General features: G+C 42.0%; 1 long non-coding RNA gene across 2 annotated transcripts in view; it reads right to left on the bottom strand.

The window, feature by feature from the left end:
- Positions 1-24,096, bottom strand: part of LOC121097706 — a 58,544-nt gene that overhangs the window by 24,372 nt on the left and 10,076 nt on the right. For both annotated transcript variants that reach the window (XR_005831057.1, XR_005831056.1), the window contains exons 2-3: positions 16,084-16,168; positions 7,639-7,794 (exon numbers count right to left, since the gene is read on the bottom strand). This is a non-coding gene — a long non-coding RNA (uncharacterized LOC121097706). The remainder of the gene's footprint in view (positions 1-7,638; positions 7,795-16,083; positions 16,169-24,096) is intronic.

The following is a 24,096-nucleotide window of genomic DNA, read 5'->3' on the forward strand; positions in this document are numbered from 1 at the left end:
CCACCTTGTGCAAGTGATTTCTCTTGACACTGCACTGACTACCCGTGCACAAAAAGCCCTTTATGACTTACACACCAAAGAGCCTGAAGTATTTTTTGCCTCTCCGAAAATGACATTTCGTTCCCCTCCCCATCCCCCCCCCCTTTTTTTTTTTTATCACCTGAACACTGGTCTTAAAACCACAGCACGCAAAGGCCCCATGTGAAGTAGGGAAAGGCATTCAGCATCTGCTTATATCCCCAAACTGAAGCACCAGTGTGCCTAAAAAAGCTTGTATTTAAAGGCATTGCAGCTGCATCAGCTCATATTTCATCCAGCCACCAATTTCCTTTTCCCCCTGACAAACAGGCCTCAGAAAGAACCCAGGCCAGAAATTCTCCACGTTAGCGAAACATTTCCTCTTTCCCGTTCTCCCTTCCATTAACATTATTACGCTGCTCCTGGGAAAAGATGACTTTTCCAATCCAGGCAGCATATTTCTCTCTTTTCTTTCTCTCTCTTTTCTCCCTCTCTGGGCTAGTGGTAAGGAAAGAACTGGGGTGGAGATAACAGGGGGAAAAGGAATATGGGGGTGAAAGGAAATATAGTGTTTCTTCAGGAAGGACATCTTAAAATCTGCCTCCCTTTTTGCATGCAAATGCAGAGGGATAACAACTCCTGGCTCTTCCCTCCACTGGGTGTGGGACACAAAGATGGAGAAAACCACAATGCTGGTGACAGCGTTCGAGGAGGGTCAGGTGCTCCCTCTGGGATCAAGAACTGCTTAAAGCCCATTTGACTGAGCCAGGGGTTAAACTCATCCCAGGCCAGACCGCAGCCAAATCTACCTACAGCTAGCTAATAAGTCAATATTTGCAGCCCTCGGGATATTATATGTTTTTTCTAGACGGCCAGCAGCCTTCCAGATTTGCGCAATCCCGCTCGCCTACATCCCACCTCCACTGAAGGTCTCCATCCTCCCACCTTGCAGGACCAACCCTACGGCAGCTGTAACTCACGCGTCTTTACTGCCTGACATATACCAGGACCATAGCAAATGGGTTCAACCTACACAAGACCAAAACCAGATCTGATACAAAAATGAGCGATTCTCCTGGGTGTCAGGAGAGTTGCACTCATACCAAGCCTGACTTTACCACGTACATCTTTGCTACAGCCTGCTTGTATTTCTCTCCTCCTTCAAGAACTGGAAGGCAAAGTCCCAGAGGACAGAAAACATCTCACTGAAATGAGTGGCAAAGGACAGCTAGGTCATAATTCCTTGCCGCAGAGCAAGCGTGTCGTGACTGAATCATAAACATTCTGTTATGCCTGTAAAAAAGGTGAACGGCAGCATCTGCTCACTCAAAATACCCTCTGGCACTATTGGAAAATCTCTTTACTGTATTCTAAGGTTTTAAGGCAGCTCTTGTAAGTTCTAAGAGGGAATCATTTATTCTTCATCATTTTTCCTTAAAGTCCTAAAATACCTTGAGTTCATCGCATCAGAAGTCAACCTAAACAGCAGGTAGCTTTTCTGAAAAAGTGGATTATAAAGGGAGCAGTTTTCCAGTAAAGAATAGGCTTCACACAACATTTCCTGCAGGTACTGGTTGCTTAATCATGTGCTACCGGCTGAAGCAGGTATTTTTTATCAATTAGAATTTATGTAGTTTTAGCAAGTCGTGGCGATAAACACAAAACATGGCCATGGAACTGGGTGAAAAATCAAAACTTAAAGAAGTCCAGGAATGGTTCATTTCAAGAGATCAGACTGAGTGAACGTACTTTCTGTTGTTCTATTCCACTTTGACTTTGTAATTTTGTTCTAAAAAAATCTGCATAAATTGCCATTTGCAGTGAGAAAGGCAAGAGTCATGGCAAGCCAGACCCCAGAACTTTTTCCTCCAGGACTGGCAGAAAGGGGCAGCTTCTCTAATTGCTCTTTGTTGTGTCCCCTGTCCCGTCCCCACCTCCCCCCCCTCTTTTTTTTTTTTTTTTTTTTTTTTTGGTGTGTTTTCTTACTTGCTTTTCTGTTTTTGCTTTTCACTCTGAGTTGGGAGCTTTGTTCAGACAGACCTTCCCTTGTGAATGGTTTCAGTTTCAACAAATTGCCATTCTGTGACACCCCGCCAAATAAGTACCTTGGAAAACTCCCAACCACCTCTCGTCTGTATGCTGGAGCACATTTCATTTCCAAATCCTCGGCTAGCCATGGACCAAACCATCCGTGGGCGTCGCTCCCTTGACTCCGGGGCATCCCCTCTGCGAGGCAGTTGGCCCCTCGTTATGGAGAGGCAATTTGTGTCAGAGGAGCGCAGTGGTTGCGGAGGTGAGATACAGACTCAGCTGAAAGCTGGGGAGGGTTGGTGTTTCGGCAGTATTGACAACGACAGAGTATTGATATTGTGTCTGGTTTTGATTTAGAGCTAGTTGCAATGGCACATTTTAAATAAAATTATTCCTATTTTCTAGGGCTTGAAAGGAATGAATTGTCTGTTTTTGAAGGTTGAATGCAGGCAATCCTCTCAACTTTATGGCTTTATCGTCTTCAGACAGACAATACTGTTATATTTAACAGTGTCTGCAGAAATACGAAGTCACTGATTTTTAAAAGGAAACATAAAAGTATTGATGATGCCAACATTTTGTAAAAAATGTCATTTTCCAGAACGGACTGTTTTTCAATGGTAACATGCTTGTAGTGAAAAAGTGAGGTGAACTTACATCTTTTTTTCACTAGGTGTAAGAATAAATCTATAATTAAAGTGCAGCAGATACATAATGAAAAGCAAAAGCATTAGATGCAGATGGGCTTGGCTAGACAACCCAGGTTAATCCTTTAGTTGCATATTGTGCACATCTTGATGGCTGATTCTACTCAGATCCCCTGAACGTGATCCTTGACTTAATTTTTTCTCTTTAAATTTATACTGGAACAGCCTACACAACATTTTTGAACCATGTTTTGACTGATTTTTTTTTTTTTTTTCATTTTACCTCACATGGTTACTATGACCAGTAAGAATAATAAAAATAATAAAAACAATGTTAAAGCTATGCCTAGAGAAGCTTTACTTCAGCAGTCCACCAATGTCAAAATACCATTCTTAGCAGTCCTCATTTTCTGTCACGTGGTTAAAGATTTTTGCTTCATGCCTTTCTGGTTAGAGATGTCTTGTTTGAGAATTCTATTTCGTGCATGTCAGAGAACAAGTATGTTTTTTATGACATTTATGAATGTGACCAGTCTGGGAACATGCTGTGTGTCTGGTCAGGTTTAAGCCAAAATTTAAGTCATTGTAACTAGAATTTCCAATTTTGGTGGGGTCAATAAATTGGCAAAGTCATCTTTTATAGTACAAAAAGGTAACTGCTGTTTTATAGGAATTGTCAGGGCGAGGTTTTATTATCTAAGGTATTAATCAGAATGACTCCTTCTACCTTCCCCTGCCTTTCCTTTTCGTTAAGCTAGTCCTATAAAATTCATATTAACTGTAGTATTAAAACAAACAAAAAAAATGCATATAGATTCCAAATGCCTGTCCCAGAAATCAGTTTTGCCCTGAAGTGCAAGAATCAATCCTGTAGCATCAAAACATCAAAGAATTACAGTTTTATGTTGTATTAAGCCTGTCTGTCTTATTTCAGCTATTCTAACACTCCGAAATACATGATTGAGAGCTGTTAACTCCCAACGATACGCTCCTGGCAAGCAAGCTTGAGGTTTTTTTAATATTTTATTTTAATTATTTTTAGTTTATAGCTCAGCAACTCGACTGACCCAGGGGAACACTTAAACTAAATTTGATAGATGTCAAGTTAGAAAAAATAAAGACAGCAGTGTTCTTTCTCCCTGCAATTACAAATGTTTGCTGGAGACTTTTCTGACAGTATTAAGCATAGCAGAGACCTGGGGAGAGCGGGGAGGGACGTCGTACCCCTTCGCTGAGGTCACTTTGGCTGATGTTCTCCAGAACCTGGAAGGGGAGGAGGACTAGGACACCTACCAGTAGCAGTTGCTCCTAACCCCAAATACTGTGGGTTTGCTTTCCTCCCCCCCCCCCCCCCCCCCCCCCTTTTTGCCTGAGTCCTGATGTGCCTTGCATCGACTGGAGGAGCTGAAAAGAGAGCGCTTGTTTTTTCAGCTGACATTTGGAGCTGTGGAGACCTGTGAGATGCCCCATAGATGGGCTGAAAAACCCTCAACAAAAACATAGAAATTGAGCTTAACGAGCTGCAAAGCAGCGAGGAAATGCTCCAGGAAACTATGCAAAAGCCTGCTTTTGAAAGTCTACCTGAAAAAAAAAGTAAAAATCAGAAACATAATAATAATAAAAAAATCAATCTACTGTTTTCTAGTCCATTTTTTTCCTTGCAAACCAATATGTATGAAGATACTGTAAAATACACTGATGCAATCAGTGAGAAAGAGAAAAACTAGTCTTCACCAAGTTCTATAGGAATTATTCAGAGGGGAAAAATGTTGCATATCTCCAGTATAATATGCTGGCTAGCTGCATAAGGGAAAAGGAATGGGTTTTCCAGTCTTTTATCATTATATCACTGGCTCAAATCTCTCCGAGGGACTTCATCCAAAACTCAGTGAAATCAGTGGGAGTCTCATTACTCTGAATCAATACCCAGGTACACAACAAGAAATGAATAACAGAAATTATTAGAAAATAACTCCCGAATTTTCATACATTATTTTAAAAATGTTCAGAGCTTTCTTTGAACTGGAACGAGGGGAAAGATTTCTTAATGGTCTGATCATTCCGTAGTTCTTTTCAATATTTGTTTTTGGGTGATCCCTACCCCTTCTACTGTAAGAAGATCTGCTTCTTATATTTTATCACTGAAAAAGAAGGGGGGACATGGACTGGGCACAAATAACCCCCACACCCCAAAAATCAGGTCTCATTTGGAGGTTGGAAACCACCCCTTTTTTGCTGTTTTTCTGTTTATAATGAAAAAAAAATCAGAATTATATCTATGGGAGTGGATCATTTTTCTCATTGAAAGAAAAGGCTGAATAAGAAATGCTGCACAAATTGGTATCATATGGAGCTGTTTCATGGTTCATGTGAATTCACCTGATGCTGGCCCAATTTGGCGGAATTTTCTGAGTGAGGTAGTATTGCCAGAGGGGTGCCCACAGCACAAAGATCAATATCAGAAATTCCCTGAGCCCTACATTTTTCTAAGCATAAAACCTGAACTACATTCTTCTGTGGGAGATGTCCCTTCCATTGTGGGAACCAAAGCTGGTACTACACTTGCTAATGATTTAGAGTGTTTTCGCTATTTTCCAGTCTCATTAATTAATTTCAAGGTAAACCCTTTACTGAATGGGCATGTATTTTTATAACACATTGAGGAACACATACTTCAAGTGAAATACAAGCTGATTTATTTCTATAACCATAGGGAGCAAGAGTATTCCCTCCATATTTTTCATCCCAGCTTTCAGACAAATAAATCAACACACATATAGATATATATTTACAATACTTGGTAACAACAATAACAAAAAAAAAGTTGAGGCCATCTGAATTATTTCATAATCAGGCAGGTAAAGTGGCTTAGCAGATTATGAAACCATGGTGCTGCCAAATTGTTCCATGATGATAATTATTTGCCTCTGTTCTTTAATTCTGGGTGGGCAACATTGCTTTTCCTCTGCCCACTGGAAAAAAAAGCAGGATGGCTCTCCCTATGGTTTTTGGCTTAACTGCACACATCTGGGTTTTGTATCAAAAGAAATAAATATCAGACCTAATTAATCCTCCGAGGCTGCTGGGTACTGACTCCTGAGCAACATAGACTTTAATTACAGCTTCAACCAGGCATAGTGATGGAGGCAGTTGTAGAAGGCTGACTGTTGATTTAATGCAGTATATCATGTCTAAAAGTATCTGGAACAACACTGATTTACATCAGTTGAATATTTGGCTCATTTGAGACTCTCTTGGGAAGGAGAGGGGGGATACCTATATACATACATTCACCTTAATTTGTTCAGATGTGGTGTGCAGCAAACTGTACTGCAGGACACTTATGAAATCCAGGGACCTTTTTATAAATGCAGTTTGATGAGGTTAAAATATTGAAATTGCTTAATTGGGAAAAAGTAAAGAGATTATATATTCTTTCAAGAAATCCAAACTACTTAATTTGCTAGTCCCTTATAAAAGTTTATTTATATCTGATAACATATATATAATGATTCTACCAGAAGGTAAAGTTCCTATATTTCAGGCAAAGGAGTATCTAGACAGCAGTATTCTGATTAGTTTTACATCTTTTCTAATTCAGCTAATTTAGAGATAGGCTTGAGGGATTTAGTTGAGCAGCAATAAAACTTGTCAGGAATGGGGGTCTGTTATGTTTTACAATTCAAAAGCTGTCTGTCTCTCTTTTACTCCCTCCTTTTTACTTTTCTTTTTTTAAAGACATTAAAACAGTTTTGATTGCAAATATATGAGTGAATTCAGAGCAAATGAAAGTAAAGAGACTGTTAACACTGGCCCCGGTACAGCCAGGCTTTGTGCAAGCTTCCCCTCCCTGCCAAGGCACCTCAAGCCTAGCTTGCAGCAAACCTTGTTATTCTAGTCCCGGATTTATCTAGCGAGGAGCTGCCAACGGTACCAAATCATGTGGTCGATTTTTGTAACGAGGACTAATGAGACCACCATACTTATTTTCCCTCCCAACCAGAGCCTGAACCGGAACCAGCATCCCCAGAGGTTCAAACCTGGTGTATTAATCCCCTGCAAAAGTCCGCCTGCCTCCCCACTATGCCACCTGAAGTCATACCCATGAATCCAGGCTGGTTTTGTTGTGCTAGGCAGCCGTGTGTTTGCATGACTATCCATCTATTACAGGATATTATTTTTCCAGTGGAGAATATTTCAAATATTTCCAATGAAGTTCACCCCCCTGCTTTTTTATTGGTATTATTTAAAATAAATTTAAAAAAGGGAAGAAATAAAATCATACCACAAAAATCTATGGTAAAGTAAAAAAAGCAGGGAAAATCGAGGATTTAAAGATGAAGCTGATGCTGATATTTGCTCTATTACATGATGGTCCTGGTTGCTGCACAGATCCTAGTCAGAAATCTTTAATTACATGCAGCATTTTCTGAAATTCCTTGCATGTGCCTTAATGTCACACTCTTTTACATACATGTCATATGAAGACAAAGCAAGAGAAACCTCTAAACAAACAAATAGAATCTTTACCATTGACGTCAGTGTACAGTTTTGCTTTCTGAAAGCATTTCAGAAACACCAAGGGTCAGACTCATTGGTGTAATGGCAGGAATCAATGGCATAAAGAGCTCATTCAATCGTAATGTCTTTGAGAGTCACTGCTTGCTTGTACCCGCTCTGTACGTGCCCTTTACGGACAACCCAGGACCTGCCACTAGCTCTGATTTAAATTTTCAAAATTCTTTGGTAAAAAGAAAGAAATAAAATCACAATTATCTAAAGGATAGTCCCCGCTAGTCTTGGGCTCCCGAAGCCCCTGTGAAAGAGAAGCGATGGCTGCTGAACGGTCGCTGCCAGGAAGCACACAGGTGCCATCACTGCTCGATCAGCCCTTCCCGGCTGATAAGACTCTCTTTAGAACCTCAAGCCAAGTTCCTCTTACCCTGATACGTTCAAGCGCTCACTGACATGGTTCTGTTCTCCATGTCTGCCTGCAGGGCTCTGTTTCTCTCCCGTTTTTTTCCTTGACTGCAGTAGCTCCGGAGGCAGGAGATCGTGGCCTCATCGGTGCTGCTCTTCTCCGGTACGAGTGAATCTCCTACCAACAAAGACCAAAGGCAACTTTTTAATATGAGTGTGGAACGCCCATATTCGTATTTAAATGTTCATTCTACATTTATCAATGATATGTAAGTGCCTTGTTTTGGCACATACAGAGAATACAAAAGTATTTCCTAATCACCTTTCTCCACAAAGGGCACCATTAGTTTTATTTTAACTCTATTCACACCTAAAAAATCATAGATACAAATGCATGTTTGGACACTGGGGCAAAAGGTACCTAAGACTGCCACCCTTAAACTGAGATTTTTCTTCTTACATACTTATTTCTCCAGCTATTTGTGGGATCATGCAACCCACATAAATTAAGAAATAATAAACATATTTAAAATATTTTTATATTTATATAATAAAATTTTTAATGATCTGGGTCCTACAATAGTTCATTCTACCAACTCTTTGTCCTTCTGCTGAGCAAAGTGAAAACCTTTCATACTAATGAATAATTGTATTTGGACCCTTTCTAGCTCTCCATTACAATATCTGAATACCTCATTGCTTCTAAACATGTATTTGTTTAACAAGAAATATGAAAAGACCTATTTCACAGGTGTAGAACTGGGAGACTAGAAGCTAACAGAAAGGTGATTCAGCTCAAATACGTCCTTGTAAGTGAATTATCAATGTATAGCACAAATACTACTGCTTGTGGAACCACAACCTACCTGCCTTGTTCGCTCACTCAAAAAAAGCCACCAAATTATTGCAGTCAGAAAGCATGTTTCCCTCGGTACCATGTTGCAGCCGCAGATTTCTCCTCCCTCTGATCCAATAAACCATTTCCAAGAAGTATTCCACATGGTCCAGAGGTTGGTACAGAGGGAGGGACTAGTGGTATGAACAAAGATACAGAAACTTGTTCACTGAGTCACCTATCTTCAAAATTAAATTTGATCTTCTGTTTTCATTTTCTCTTTATCTTTAAAAACAACAGTGAAAGGAGAAAGCAAAGTTTGGAGCACTTTCATGCAGTAAAGGAGCAATGCAGGTTTGGCTTACACAGGGAAAATTTGCTCAGTGCGGTGAAATATTCATCAGAGACACTGCATTTCTCAGAGCTGCTTAAATAGTTCAGAAAACCCATCTGATTAGGCACTTTGCAAGTAAAAAAAATCTTGTTTGTTAAAATAGGCTTTAAATGTCAAATTAACAATTTATGACTCAGAATTGAACACAAATAAATAGCCGGCTGCATACTTGGAACAAATTATTTTTTATTGTGCAATTAATATTGCTGAGATCGCTATTTAAAATGTGAATGAATTTGTCTTTCTGGTTTGAGCATTATTGGTAGCGATGGTGGGGGCAGCACTGAAAACATTTGCTGGGATGTAATTTTGGCAAAGGACAAGCACTGGGATGCGAGAGGCTGGTTGAATACCCTGCACCCTTGGAACCAGCCTTACGGCACTGAAAGTGCTCAATTCTGCCAGCAGACGTGACTGTCGGTCCAATTTCATCCTGTTTATTCAGCTAGCAAATATGTAGTTAAGGTGGGACTGACTGTGATCTAATTCTCCTGAGAGAGACTCGCAAATGTCTTGCCAAAAGAAGCAACAAGAGGCATTGTTATCATTAAGAGCTTGTAAGTCCTTTGTCGGTGTTGCAAAGATCATCTTCTCGAGTGAACACACAAACCAGGTGGATGCTTCCCCCAAGGTCCTGTTTTAACAGTGTTCAGGCACATAGCTGGAGCTCCAAGGCATGTTTAACCATTTGCTTACAGTAAACATATGCTGAAATAATTTTCTGCATGAAGATAGCTTGCTGAATTGGAGGTCAAAAAAAAGTCAGGGTGCACTTCCAGTGTGTTTCTGGAGAAATTATGCAGGAAATTAATTGATAAATGTTTTGCAAACTGCGGTCAAGGATTGCAGCTGATATAAATCAGTATTGCTCCATTGGTTTTGAGGATGGAGAAGTTGGCTCAGTTTTTCAACTAGTTTATCCACCAGGGATAATTAAGAACAAAATGGCAAAGCTGTTGGACCTCTCGTGTGTGACCAGGCAGTTGCTTTAGATCATGCCATGTTACCGTAGGGACTTCTATATGTCATCATGAGACTGCATAATAAGGTTTAGAACAAATATAGTCTTTCACATATTCGTTGTATTATCCGTGTAGAAATTCATCTCAACCAGATGTAATTTAGCAAGTGGAGGAGGTTTCATGGTTATTGGTTACATCATCCAAATCCACTTGAGAAACAGTTTGTGAACGTCAGAGTTTGGCACAGCTTTAGAAAATTTCATAACCCTTTGGCGGAGAAAGCTGACCAGAAATATTCAGTGATCAGATTTTCAAAGGTGTCGAACCTCTGCAGCTCTTCACATTTCCATAGCAGTGTTCCAGGGTTTGACACAGCTGAGAATCTGTTCGTTATCTTCTATATATTTCTTTTATGACTCCCTTAGAAAAAAATGGATCTCTGCAAGCTGCATCTTCCAGAGAAGACAATGCAGCCAGCTTTGCCTGTGCCCTTTAGGAGTGCACACAGCTTAAATGCAGGCTCATGCCAGCCTATAGGTACTGGCACCCCTAAACCACTGCCCGACTTCCCAGCCTGTACCAGTCCAAAACTTGCAGGTCTTTCTGCACTCTTGTTTATATAGCTATTTTTAAGTATGTAGTTTTAGGAGAAAAATTAAGGAATTCTGCTGTGAGCTTAATTTCTTGCCCTGTGGATTTGCATATGATTTCTACAGTATAGACATCCACTCCAGCTTTCCCTTTAAGGAGGACATTAAACCAAATTTCTGCCTCTAACTATTTTCATGAAGCATGTAGGAAGTTAATATTTTGGGAGACTTTGGCCCATTGATCATATTTGACAGATGGATACACAGATACAACACAGACACAATGATTGCATAAGCCTTAAATCCCTGAGGAGACCAGCTAAAAAACACTTTGCCAGGAGCACTCACTCATTTACCAGCAGTTACAGAACTGCAGGTGGGAGGTTAGATGGACTGCGTAGCTTTGGCTTTGGGCAGGAGTGGTTTGCCTGTATAAGTGGAAAACAAAATAGACATTAAAAATGTGTGAAATGGGAAAAAAATCAGAGCTGTCAATAATTTATAATTAAGCCAGAAGAGATGATTGCCTACATCTAATCTGCCTGCTCAATATGCTACGTGTTCCTATTTGTCTGGGACATACGTTTTGAAAAAAAACACCCAATCTTATTTACAAATGTTTTCTGATTGACTTTTTCAATGTTTTGTGGGTTTTTTTTTCTTTTCATTATAATCAATTTGTTCTTTTCTATTATGGCTTGATTATAAATATGGCATTTTGGCGATAGGTGACAGGACCACTCCGGGCCAGATGTGCTGGCTGCCTGTGAAGGGCTTGGCCATAGGATGTTAGTGGTATAAAGTAACAGGAAACCTGAGGAATATCATAAATCAGGCTTTTCTGACTAGGTTTTTTGTACAGAGTATAACAAAATGTATTGAATGACTTAAGTATGTGTGAGCCTCCTGCCTACCAAATTACCGGGGTCTGCCAGTGGAAAGCACACTAATTTGATGTTGGCCTCAAACAGAAAATTGTTAAACGAAAATTAGGTTTCAGCATTTTAACAAAAAAATCGGCTTGGAGTTCAGTGTTAACAGGAGCCTAAGGATTTAACGAACTGTAATGAAAATAAAGAGAGACACAATTCTTGACTTTCTAAGCCCCAGTCCTGAGAAAAGATTTGTACTTCTGGATCCCAACGCAGTGTGAGGGACAAAGCATGTACCAAAGGGTGGGTTTTCTTTTTCTCTCTCCTGCCACGGATTTTATAAGGTCATAGGTTGACATTTTGTACTTTTCTACACTTCTATTGACTCTTATTAACAATAAACAGAAGGTACCGGGCCAAAGTCATCGAATACATGACAGAGTGTTTTAAAATATTGAGCCTCCCGCAGGCAAGGGCATCAGAAGGGGCTGAGCTCAGAGGTCCCCTCACCTGGTGTCCTGGCTCCGTCCCTCCCAGTGCAGGGCACTTCAGGAGAGGTACGAGAACTACATCTGAGCTACTCCCTGTCGGGGAGCTGTTTCCAGCCCTGACCGGTGTAAGCAATCGCATTTCAGTGACACCCCTGCAGATAACCCTGCCTATGGCAGCGCAGCTCCTCATCTCACCAGCTAAAACCAGTTATTGCAAATTGGTTCATCCAAGGCTTTAATTAAAAGATGTTCTATTCTTATTATCTAGTTTGAGGTCTTAAAAGGTTGCCTGTTTCTCTCCCACCTCTTCTCTACTCAAGTGAAGGAAGTACAAGAAGCTGAATGCCTTTTTTTCCATCTCATAACCATTCTTTTTTTTGGACACAGTCTTCTTTCAGTCTCCTCCTTTTGGCCATTTGTGGAGACAGCCTGACATGCTGATGTATTCTTGTTCCCTGAAGTATGGGTCCCACATCAGGGCCTTAGCATCCACACCTTCTCAGATGCCCATGTTTTCCCTTTCAGAAACCACTGCAAAGTCACTTTTAAACTTATTAAGTTAATAGACTTACAGCGGATTGGCCCAAGTTTTACCATTTCCTCCACACTGTAGATGGGTTCTGGTCAATTCGAGGTGCTCACTTTCCTGCCCTTCCTCTCCCTTTCTCCGTGGTGTCGCTCCATGATATACATGTACATGGACCTCCTCCTACACCAGCTTCTTATGGCTGTGAGAGCAGTTAATACATTAAATGTTAGAAAGAGCTCGTACTTGAAATGCATCCGCAAACCTTAGTCCTGGGCCATATTTCTTATACTTTTTTTTTTTTTTAATATATATTTTGGTTTCTGGCAGAGATACAGGGAGCGAGTGTGGCGTGCAGCGTGCAGCGTTTCCCAGACTGTGTAGCTTGGCACCAGAAAATAATTTCTTCGGAGTTCAAAACCTGTCAGGATGCTCTCTCGAAACCGCTCCACATTTAAGACGTGTAACACTGAAATGTCACTTTTGGAGCCCAAACCGGAGTGCCTTCAGCTTTCTGATTGGCAGAAAACTGACGGTTAAGCTCCAGGGAATTTCTACTACAGCTGTAAACTTTCAAAAATACTTTGCTGCTGCAAAAACTATAGAGTGTGGTTTAAATGAACAATATGCCCTCTTCATACCTCATCGCCAGAAAGAACACACTTTCGACTTCAGCATGAACAAGCCATGGTTTGATTTTTTAATTTTTTTTCGCCCACACAAAACAGGTTAAGCAGTTTTTAGTCCAGTTTCTACCTGTCACACAAAAAGGACTATATTCCAGACATCTCTGGGAGGAGGAGGAGATGATACAGATGCTTGTGCAGATGTTTGGATCCTGTTCTCTTAATGCTCTATGCAGGACGAATTTAACCTCCTTATATGCCTCACAGAAGACTAGATCACAGCTCTATTCCATCCCTGGGATCTTGGAGAAAGCCAAGTCTCTAGCTAATATGTTTATGTGACATTCTGAGCTTGGCTCTCCTCCGTCCTTATGGGCCAAATCCTAATATGACCCAGTGCTCTCTCACATCAACTGGAGTTTTGCCTGAATAAAGTATAAGTTAAAACTAAGCAATGCCTCCGGGTTCCAGGCCAGCGATTCCATTTCACAAAAACTCATTGTATTATAAAAAGATACATCAGCTTCAGCCCACTGCAGGGTGGTTGTGGGTTTTTCTGGGGTGGGGTGGGGTGGGTTTGGGGTTTTTTTTTCGTAATGATTCTTTAAAATCTGAAATAGGAGAAGGCAGGTCTTCTCCCACTCCGGGGGCTACACCCTTCCCTGACCAAACCTCCGCTCAGCAGGACCCAAATCCTTCCTGAACCAGTTGTGTCTCCAGGGGCCAGAGGTGGTTGGAGCTCTGTCCCATTGCAGTTGATAGAAAGATGTCTCCTGAGGTTGCCATGGGCTGTTTCAGGTCCTATTTACTTATAAACAAATCCCAGCTTTTATTCCAGCCTTACTTTAATCTTTGCTCCTATATTCTCTCCCTGCACTTCATTCAAACCCAAGAAATGACTAATATATAGGAACAATCCTGACAGCAATGTAGGAAGAGCTAAACAGTCTTGGGAAAGGAGATGACAGCTCTCCAGCTGAAGAAAGGCTACTGGAAAATACACAGGAAAAACCTTAAGCACCGATTCCCAGTGAGGGCTGCATGCCTTGGGTTTACCTGTTGCCTCCGCAGTGTCCACACTTGTACAGCCAATTCTGGCAACATATCTCACAGTTCCTGATGTCGAGTCTCTCTGGACAGCTGGGGCTGCTGTGGGACATCGGGGCTGCCCTTTGCAGGGAATTGAGAGGAAATTCCCTAGAGGACTCTCTGCCCCTTGCACGATACATCAATCCCACGCCACATCAATGGAGACCCCAAGCTTGAACCTGTTGGCTGGATGAGCTCCTTTTGGTTGTGAGGGGTAAAACCCTGGGTGGACTGTGGGTCTGTAGAAAACGTTGTGCACGTGGCGGTATCCCTGACACGTTGAGTGTAGTCCGTCTGTCTGGCCTCTGTGTGGGAAGATGTGCCCCTTTGCATGGGGGTCGTCTTCCCCCCAGGCTGGATGAGACACAGCTTTGCTGCTTTCTGAGCTCTCTTGCCAGCAACACTTGACATAATTTTGAGCCCAGTGAAGACAAGAAACCAGTCAAACTCATCTTTGATGTTGATCTCTTACGTGTGTATTTTGGAGGTGCCATCGAGTCGCCAATCACAGTGCTTCGGCACTTTAATTGTGCCTTCTGCTTTTGAAACACATTACAGCCAAATGGCTGAGTGATCACCACAGTCCCATGAATGAGCTGGGTAAGTAAGACTGCGCATGGAGAAACCGGGAGAGAAAGAGAGACCACACAACAAGTAGTGTGAGCTGTGGGATTAGACACTGGGATTTTTCTCTACGCACAATCCACGAGGCCATGCTACCCTGTATGATCTCATGAAGTAAGTATATTTTCCATCTGCAAGGAACTCCTAACAGTATCAGCTAAGAGCAAATTAGCATGATCATTAGCCACTCTTTGAGTGAGGCGGCTGCCAGGAAGCCTGTGTGTATGTTTGAGGAAGAATTCCTAATGTCTGTGTGTCTGGAGGAGTATAAATTCTTCTGTTCCCCTCCAGTAGCCTAATTAGATTTTACTCTGTTTATTAGAAGAGTTCAGTTGCTAGCCTAACATGAAATAAAATCTGCATGATTAAGAAGTCACGAGCAGTAAAGTTTACAGTATGCTGTTAGAAATTTTCCTTTCAGATCAGCAACGATGAAATCCTTCAGTGTTAAATAAAGTGAAAGCAGGAGTGTGCTTAGATCCGGCAGCCAGGATCAAAACAGAGTGTCAGGAATGGAGAGAGGGTGGGAATGGGGTATCATGCCATTCAAATGGTACCTGAAATGAGAGAATTACTGGAAAAGTTACATTTTTAACCACATAGCAGACTGAAACATCCTCCTTTATTGATCTTCACTGTAAAACAAGGATAGGAAAGATGCTCTTCTCCCATTTGAAAAGATATTCTTCAACCCTCCTCACCTCCTCCTGGAGACACAGCAGTATATCAAGAGCCAAGGGTCATAAAAAGATGGAATAATATCTAGACCTAAGTCTATTTGAGCATCTTCAATAGATGCCCAGATCTGAGCCCTTCAGGGCCTGATGGCCTTAGTGATGTAAAACAGCCTCCAGAGGCAGCTGTATCCATTAGACATTAATTGTTCTAAAGTGACACCTGGTTTTGAGCTTAGAATAAAAATTCATTGAAGGCAATGAGATGTTTGGGGTTAGGATCAGATTTTTGCATGACAAATGCAGAGGTCTATGATGAACAGCTACTAACCGTTGAGATTGCTTAAGTTCTGAAGTACCCTCCCAGTGCCCAGGATCCATGGTGGCACTGAGTTTCCAGCATGCACCCCTCAAAACCTCCATGTAACACTAGGTGCTGAAGGGTGGGGAACGAGAAAAAAAAGATATTCTCTTTCCACTGACTTCATTGGGAACAGCTGGCAGCATCACACTCAAAGTCATTAGCAACCTGCAATAAGGAATTTTCCATGGTCTTTGAGCTGATGACCCCAGGACCCCACTCAAAAAATGCCTCTACATTCACTTACCTGTGGAAAGAAAAATACAGAGGTTTTTTTGTGTGTCTGCTAATCATCTGAGAAAGTAGCCTTTAATTGCAAGGCAGGGTATTCTGGAGGACCTCCACTACGAGAAGCAGCCGTGCCTCATGCAGGTTTGCTGCACCCACAGCCGGAGCCCAGGCTGTCCCACCAGCAGCACTAACCTGGTCTGCAGCCACAGCCAGGATGGACTCCGACTCCTCGTGGATCGTTCAGAAACACGTTAGGGCTTGGAGTCGGGATGCACACCTGAGGACAAGGTAGGAAACCTGGTGTAGAAATTAAGTTCTGGAGGCTGAGAAAGAAAAGAGCAAGCTTGCAGGAGAAGGTTAGGAGTGAAAGGAGACTTAAAACCTAAAGCCTTCCCAAAAAAGCAAAGGGATTTGTGTAACCCAAGGGACTAAAAGTACATTTTGGCCCACGGTCTGGTTTTCCTCAGCACGTGCCCAGCCACAAGAGCCCATGTGGTTCTTCTGTTTTCCCAAGTCTTTTGAAATATAGATGCAAGAGTCTCAAATCCCTGCACTTCCCTGCATTCCTCAAGAAATTGGCCCACCAAGTAGTTGTAATTTAGGATACCACCATACACCCACGTGTAAGATTCCTTAACAACTATGCACATTTTTAGGCTCAAATATTTTCGAATTGTTTTCACTGTGCCTGAGCTGTAATTGGCTCAGTTTCCCAAGTGTTGGATCATCTAACTAGAGTGATTTTTGACTCGGAGCCCAGGCACCATATCAAAACATTTATCAATTAATCATAAAAAGTAACTAACATTGTTGTCCACCCAAGAAAAACTGTCACTTACAGACTCATGTATGTTATTCCTTATGAAAGAGCTGCTATATAGCAGTTGATTTCCTGCACAGACCAGGTGGAAAATCTGCTAAAGGCAGAGGTCAAATCTAGTTTAATTTTATACCCTTTGTTAAGAATGTTCTCCCTCTCTCTCAATAATAATAAAAAAAAAAAAAAAAAAAAAAAGAACCACCAGGAAAAAAAAATCCCACCCTTGTGTTTCTTTCCAAGTTTTCTGAAGTTAATTCATGTGGAAGAAAAAAAGATTAGGATAAAATTTCAAATATTAAATTCAAATGCAGGATTAATGAGTTTTATTTCAAAGCCCCAGAGGCTGTCTGGAATTTAGGACATTTTTTTAGTAGCAGACACGAGACATAGCCAGATGCAGTCGTGTTTTGGACCAGCTCAGCACAAATTTAGCACCTTAAAGGAGAAATTTTACGTCTGTTTTGTAAAGCAAACATTTCAACTTTTCCAAAATCCGTTGTCCAGAAGATATTACTGTTGTGTTGGATGAAGGGATGAATTTAAAATAATACTGACTTGTTACTCTAGCACATAGTAATTGCCACCCCCGTCCCTGTCACTGTAGGTGATGCAGGTTCTCTGCCCCATGCAATACATGCATACACATCCTTCTTTTTTTGAATAGTATGAAGCAACCCAGATAAAACAAAATGGATTGGACCTTTTTCTGAAGTTCAGTTCAAGACAGTCCTTGCAACACTCTGCAGGAAAGAATTTTTTGCAACTCGGTTCCTTAAAGACCAACAGGGAACAGCTTGGCGGAGGTACAAACCCAGTTCTTCTCACACCCTTACAGATAGCGTGGCAAACCCATGGATGATGAGCTACTTCACAGCCGGTCCCTTAGGCAAAGGAGCTTTAGGCCATACCCGTCCCTTCATTAAAAGGTGGGGGTTTTTTATGGTCACAAAAATTAAGAGCATTCAGCTTCCTTCCCAAACAGCGTTGCACCTGAGAAGCACAAAGTCACAGCAGTGTCTCAGGCCAGCATTGCTAGTTAGTTCGATTGAGAGAGGAATTCTTGTTTTCAGTCAAGACTGCCCTTTCCTGCTGACTCCAGGTAGGCCAGTGATACCTGCAAAGCGCAGCCTGCAGACCAGGGCAGGTGAGCTGGACCACGGTGTCTTTTGGACAGCTAAAAGCATTTAGCCTTGGCCTGATGGCCCTTTACCTGCAATCAAAGAATAAAACTCCAGCTGAGTTCAATGGAAGAAGGCGGCAGCCAACATCAAGTTTAATGCTTTATACATCAGCATTGAAAACTTGATGGGAAAGGACCAAAACCTTGCAGTGAACACCTTCAAACATTGGAATCTTGTATTGAAAGATTCCAATTATAGCAAGAAGAAAACACTAGCGTTTCAGTTTCGCATTCTGGCTTTTCTTCAAATTGACATACCACAGTCTCTAAATAGAACCAAAACTGAAAAATCATTCTGTTTAAATTCCTTCATTGCCTTGGAAGTCCACCTCACCTGTGGAGAATCAGTGTAATTAGCTGTAACAGGAACAGGTAATTAGGACCAGTGATAGGCAAGCTTCAGATGAACTATTCCATTTAGAAATACACTTACAAATGTTTTTTTTTTCTGATTTCTTCTTGAGCTGGAAATCCTACAAGAACAGGTTTTCTTTTCTCCACCCTCCCCTTCCCTACTAGAGAACAAAAATAGTCCATGGAAATAGCCTTGTCTCACAGTATTTCTCTTTATGGTCCCCACCAAAATTGTTAAATGTGATGGCACACAAAAATATTATGCAAAATAACAAAGGTACATTAAAAACTCTTTAAAAGTTTTGTTTGATTTGCAACTAAGTTTTCTGGTCAACCACAATTTTATCCCATCCAAACGCTCAGAATCACATCCCATCTCTAACCCTTTTTAACAGTGATGGAAGTTTGAAGCTTCACGTTCAGATAGGTTTCTTTCATCCACTTGATTTTGGACAGGATGGGAGAAGATGGGCATAATTGTCAGGAATTTTAGAACTGCCTTGAGCTGTTCTGAATGCAATGCTGAACCATCACCAAAGGAAAGGAAAAGCTGTGCAAGGCAATGGCAGCTGCACTAACTGCAACCAGATTTCACCTACATGATGCTAATGCCTCTTTTCGGTTTTTCTTACCCCTGAACTCAATCCCTGACATTTTCTCAGTATTTTAAGCTGAAAAATATTTTGAAAGTCCAAAATTTGGCGGGGACTTGGTGTCTTGCCTAGTTTAACAAAGCCATACTGTGTGGTATCAATGGCACAACTTTGTGTTTCACTTTGGATACACTAAGAAATGTTTTAATGCCAGACACTGCTTTGCACGTATACAATCTATCACTACTGTACAGTTTGACGCAGAGCACTTTTGTCCAAAAGTCGCCGCCAAAGCAGCTGTATCACTGTGACTTATTGTCCAAGGCCAGCTAAGCCAGACGTTCAGCCAAGGCAAACGCTGTCCAAAGGAAAACAGCAATCGTTGAAATGTATCTGATGCACCACCAGGATGCGAACCCTACACATCATCTTTTTTTTTTTGAGAACACATACTCTTAACACAATAAAAATATTGGGCTGTGCTCCCACCTGGACTGTATGAGTACCTCATAAGATTGCCTAGCTGAATAGGTGTGATGGTTTTCCATTCCTGGCCTGGAATTCAGCACAAAATATTCCCACAGTCCAGCGCTCATTTACATAACAAACAAACAGTGAAGCATCTCAATGACCAGAAAACAGACGCACACACACGAGCCAAACCTAGGACTGGGTGGAAGTCTGCTCAGTGACCAGTTGCTCCACACCTGGCTCGGGGATTTCGTACATGGTGCTGTGAGGTTTTATGGGCACTCCATCTATCATTGTATTGAAGGGAAAAAAAAACACCAGCAAAAAGAATAAAATGAAGATTTTTATGGGTCTGCGAGGAGCTAACCTGGAAATATAATTGGCACAAATAGAGCTGTTCAGCAGACAATAGCACTCTGATATTGCCACAAGTTTGTTTACCCAAACGTGGCCATCCTCATTGTGAATCCCCCACCCTCCTGGTCCCCAGCCTGGTGAGCATCCCCACTGTCCTCCAGCGGGTGGAACACAGGCACCGCTGTGATTGCCATGCTGACAGCTTTATTGCCTCCCTGACCTTGCTATTTTTAAAGAAACGGGTTATCTCAGTGATGTAAACAGGTCTTCCTCATGCAGTTATGTCATCCCCACTGCAGGGAGCTGGAGCCTTTGGTCCTCACTCACTTGTACTGTCCAGTCAGTAGTTTCAGGTGCTCAGGAGCTTATGGCACAGGTTTTACTGAAAGCTGCCTAGATTGACAAAACTTTTTTTTCCCAAATCAATCAGAAAACACAAATTTACAATACAAAATACAAAAATCTCTTCTTCAAACCTAGTTTACCCAGATTGCTAAGAAGAGTTAAGCTACCCCAGACTGAGAGCCAAAGCTTAAAAGAGCATCCTGGCTGGGGGATGAGGGGAGATGCTGATGTGAGATGCTGGGTTGACCAGGGATCAGTTAAACTTTCACTCATTAGAAGTGAGAAAGTGCAAGTTTTAGCGCATGAATGAATCTCTGGAACAATTGCAAGAAGTAGGTAAATGACAAAAATGGCATTGTGAAGAATGGCATTGCTCTCCCGCTTTGAAGGTGCTCATTGCAAAGCAAGAGTGGACAGAGCTGCCAGACCCTCAGTCAGGAAAAAAAAATAAAAGTTGTATAAGTGCTACAGATTTAATAAAGACTTAATGCCTAGATTATCTTTTCTGGAGAAGAGATGGACACTTTCAGAAAATGGTAACAGTTTGGGTTAAATTAGAGAAGTACTTCATGATTTAGTAACTGTTTATCCAAGATTCTCTGTATGTAAACTACTTAGAATGATATGAATGAAATTGAATATGTCACAGTGTCTCCGATTCTAAAATTCCCACCTCCACTCCTAGTTCCATAAGCAAAGTAACAACCACAAAAAGAGTTGGGCCAGCTCTGTCAGGAGGATTTTCTTCAGCTCCCATGAAAACAGAATGTCTTATTTAGTCTCAGCTAGAATGAGGAAATGAAAAAAAAAAATTTCCTCGTGAGCTAATGCAGCCCAAACATAGCCAAAGGTATCCAAGCTGCTCCAAATCATGTCACCAGTCTCTATTTTTGTTGATGACTGTGTAAAGTAGGTTGTGAGACCCTATCACAAAACTTCCTGGAACATTTTCTTAGTGCCTGGAAGCCTCCAGGCAAACCTGGAGGGACATGCATTGAAGGAAGCTGTGTCCTCTCCCTCACAATTCCTACTGCTTAGCCCTTGGAAATGGGAAGATGGGCTTAAGTATCACTAAACTCCTACAATGCCTTTAGAGGTGATGGAGATCGGTGCATCTGAGGCCTCCAGGGAGTAGCTAGTGCTGTAAGCTGCACAGCAACACTGTTCCCATAACATCATAGCAAGCAAAGGTGAGTTAGAGTGAAAATGCAATTCAGTGGTTCATCAATCACCCTTCTATTTTGACGGAGTCAGATAAGCAAATTGAAAATGATGTCATGGCTCCCACAGGGCACTGCAATATACTGCCATTTGTCCAGCCAGAGCACAACTCTTATTAGTATGATATAACACAGTTGGGAACTCAATAGAAAAAACAAAGCTGGAATTTAATAAAAAAAACTCTGTAGCTTTTAACTCATTGCCCTTAACATGCAGAGCTACTGTAAGTGAATGCCTTAACACGAAAACTCTGAAGACCAAAGAATTAAAGTAAATGCAATCAGCAGATTACTAAATACCAATGGGAAATTTAGAGCTATAGAGCAAAATCCCAGAGCATTAAAGGATTTACCGCTTGGCATTGATGAGAAGCAAATCTTTGGATTTCCATTTCTATCCTTAATTAGTAACTGGGGTTTATTTTAGTCTAAACTGAGTCACAAAAGATAACACACCCTAAAAGAAAATAGAAAGCAGAGCAATAAACTTCATAAAATGTCTTATTAAAAAATAATAAGTAAAAAGAATAGATTCAAATGGAAAATCAATTTCCAGCACTTCCATTTCCTTTTGTTTTCTTGTCTTCCCACCCATGCTCAGCTCTTTTCTAATAACATTCAGCTCTTTGCTAGAGAGGTTACTGAGGGAGGTAACAAAGATAGCATTTTCAAACCCAAAAGGGAGGCTCCCCTTTTAGAAGGGACATTTTAGGAGTGTTCTTGCTTCTTCACAGCTTGGGTTTCGAAAGTTTGCTGTCTCCCTGCCGAGTTCCCAGGGCCCCTCACTGGAACTAGGACCAGAGATGGATGATCTGTGCTTCTACACACCTTCAGCTCTGAAAAAAACAGCTCTGTCAAATGGAGCATTTTTTATACATATGCTTCGGGACAGGGGAAAGATAAGGCTCATCTGGTTAATCAGGAGAGCCCTAGCTTGGTTATCTGATGTCCCCATCTGCTGTTTGCACCATTGGTGATGTACTCCCAGGAGCCAGCTTGGCAGGGACCCCCTGTTGCTGGCAGCAGCCTGGCTGGGCTGGAGCATGCCCAGCTGCCGAGATGCACCATAGGGATTTGGGGTCCGATTCCCCGAACTGTGATACAGGCTCCCACTGCAGCATTTCAAGCACAGCTCTTGCCATGGCTTCAAGCAAAGCTGTGATATATAAGCAGCTTGCTTCAGAACAGGAAAAGAGAAAGAGCCCACGAGTTAGACTTGAAGAAATACATAACAAAGAGCCCAGCCCCAAGCAAACCATGTGCTGCAGTGAGGAAGAAGCTGAAGTACCATCTCCCTGCTATTAATCACTCCCTGCTTTCCTCCCTTCCCCAATGAGCCCAAAAGCACATTTGTTCCCCATAAAAGTTTACTACAGAGTAGTACAGAGTGCTGCCTGTGATTCCTGGGCTGAGGCTGAGCAGCAGTGCCCGGGCATGAAGGAGTAAAGAAAGCGTGGCATGTAGTAAGGCTGAGACAGGCAAAGTAGAGCCATTTAAGGAGAAAGATCTTAGGAAGTTTCTCTGTGTAGGTATGTTGCAGCACTAACAAGTTAGCAGGCTACAAGGCTTCTACCGCCCCACACCAGCCCTCTCATGCCTCAGCACCACCATCAGTCTCACACAAGGTTTCAAAGGTTCATCTACTGTCTGTGCTGTTTCTTCATCCTCTTCAGGCCAGGCCACCCAGCTTCTTGCCTCTGCTGCATCCAGATCCTTCCTTCTCCAGGCTCCTCTCCCAGCCAGCCGCTCCTCACCCAGGCTCCCTGCTTCTCCCAGGACCTCTCCTTGTCTCTCTTACATCCAGTACTCCCTTTATTTTGGTGCTTCCTTCAGCCCTTCTGGGCATCTCCCTCCACTCTTTTCATCCAGAGCTCCCCTTCCACCCCCCTCAGAGCTATTTAACTGCTTAGCAGGAACCAGCCACAGCTGCACATCATCCACGTCAGCCAACCCACCGCCCCTGAAGCCAGCCCACAGCTGTATATTATCAGTGTTAACTAACCTGCCTTCATTCCTCTACAATTCCTTTACACAGGTATGAGCTCAGTGTGTGCTTAGGGTACCAAGACTGGCAGCAAGATGTGTGTGAGCTGCTTGGTTCTGTGTCTTCCACGGTCAGAGGAAAGCAGGACATAGGACTTGTGAAAGACCTCTGGAATCATCCAATATAGCTCCTTCTACAGCAGGTACTAGGTCAAATAATTCCCCCCATAAACTCACTAAACTGCCAAAAAAATATAAAAAATTCAATTATTTGCCCTGTCTTTACCTACTGCAGCTGCTCCGGAGCCTCACTTCAACATCTTCTATTGATTTCTACCCACCTGGGGAGACTTAGGAAAGATGATAGAGACATGAGGGAATCTTAGATAAAAGGATTAAATACTTACAGCACAAAAGCCAAGGTCAGCAAGCTTTGTCCAAAAGTTAAAATATTCATAACAGGCTCATACGTGCAACAACATAACCTCTTGATTTATCTGTTTAGCTTGGGATGTGTCATGCTGAATGCCAGTGGGGTCACTCCTGTGCTAAGCCCAGTAGATAAAAGATTATCACTTGCATGAACCCGGCTTATTTAGCTCTGCTGGGTTGCATTTGCCCACTTCTTACCATGGTCCTACGTTGTCTGGAGCCCAAAATGGACCACAGCATAACTTCAGCCGTGGCTTTGAGTTCTTTTGCCTGCATTTCAAGGCTGAGGTGGGACTAAATGATCTCTCCTGCCCATGTCCTCCTTGCTGTCTCCTGTCCTCCTCTGCAGTCACTATGATGTGAAGAAAGAGCAATGCTGGCTCCACCTGAGACATCACCTCTTTGGTCCACGGTTGAGCCATAGTTCAAATATTATTTCTAGAGGTCTTG

Source organism: Falco naumanni, chromosome 15 (genome assembly GCF_017639655.2).
Source record: "Falco naumanni isolate bFalNau1 chromosome 15, bFalNau1.pat, whole genome shotgun sequence".
Lineage (NCBI taxonomy): Eukaryota > Metazoa > Chordata > Aves > Falconiformes > Falconidae > Falco > Falco naumanni.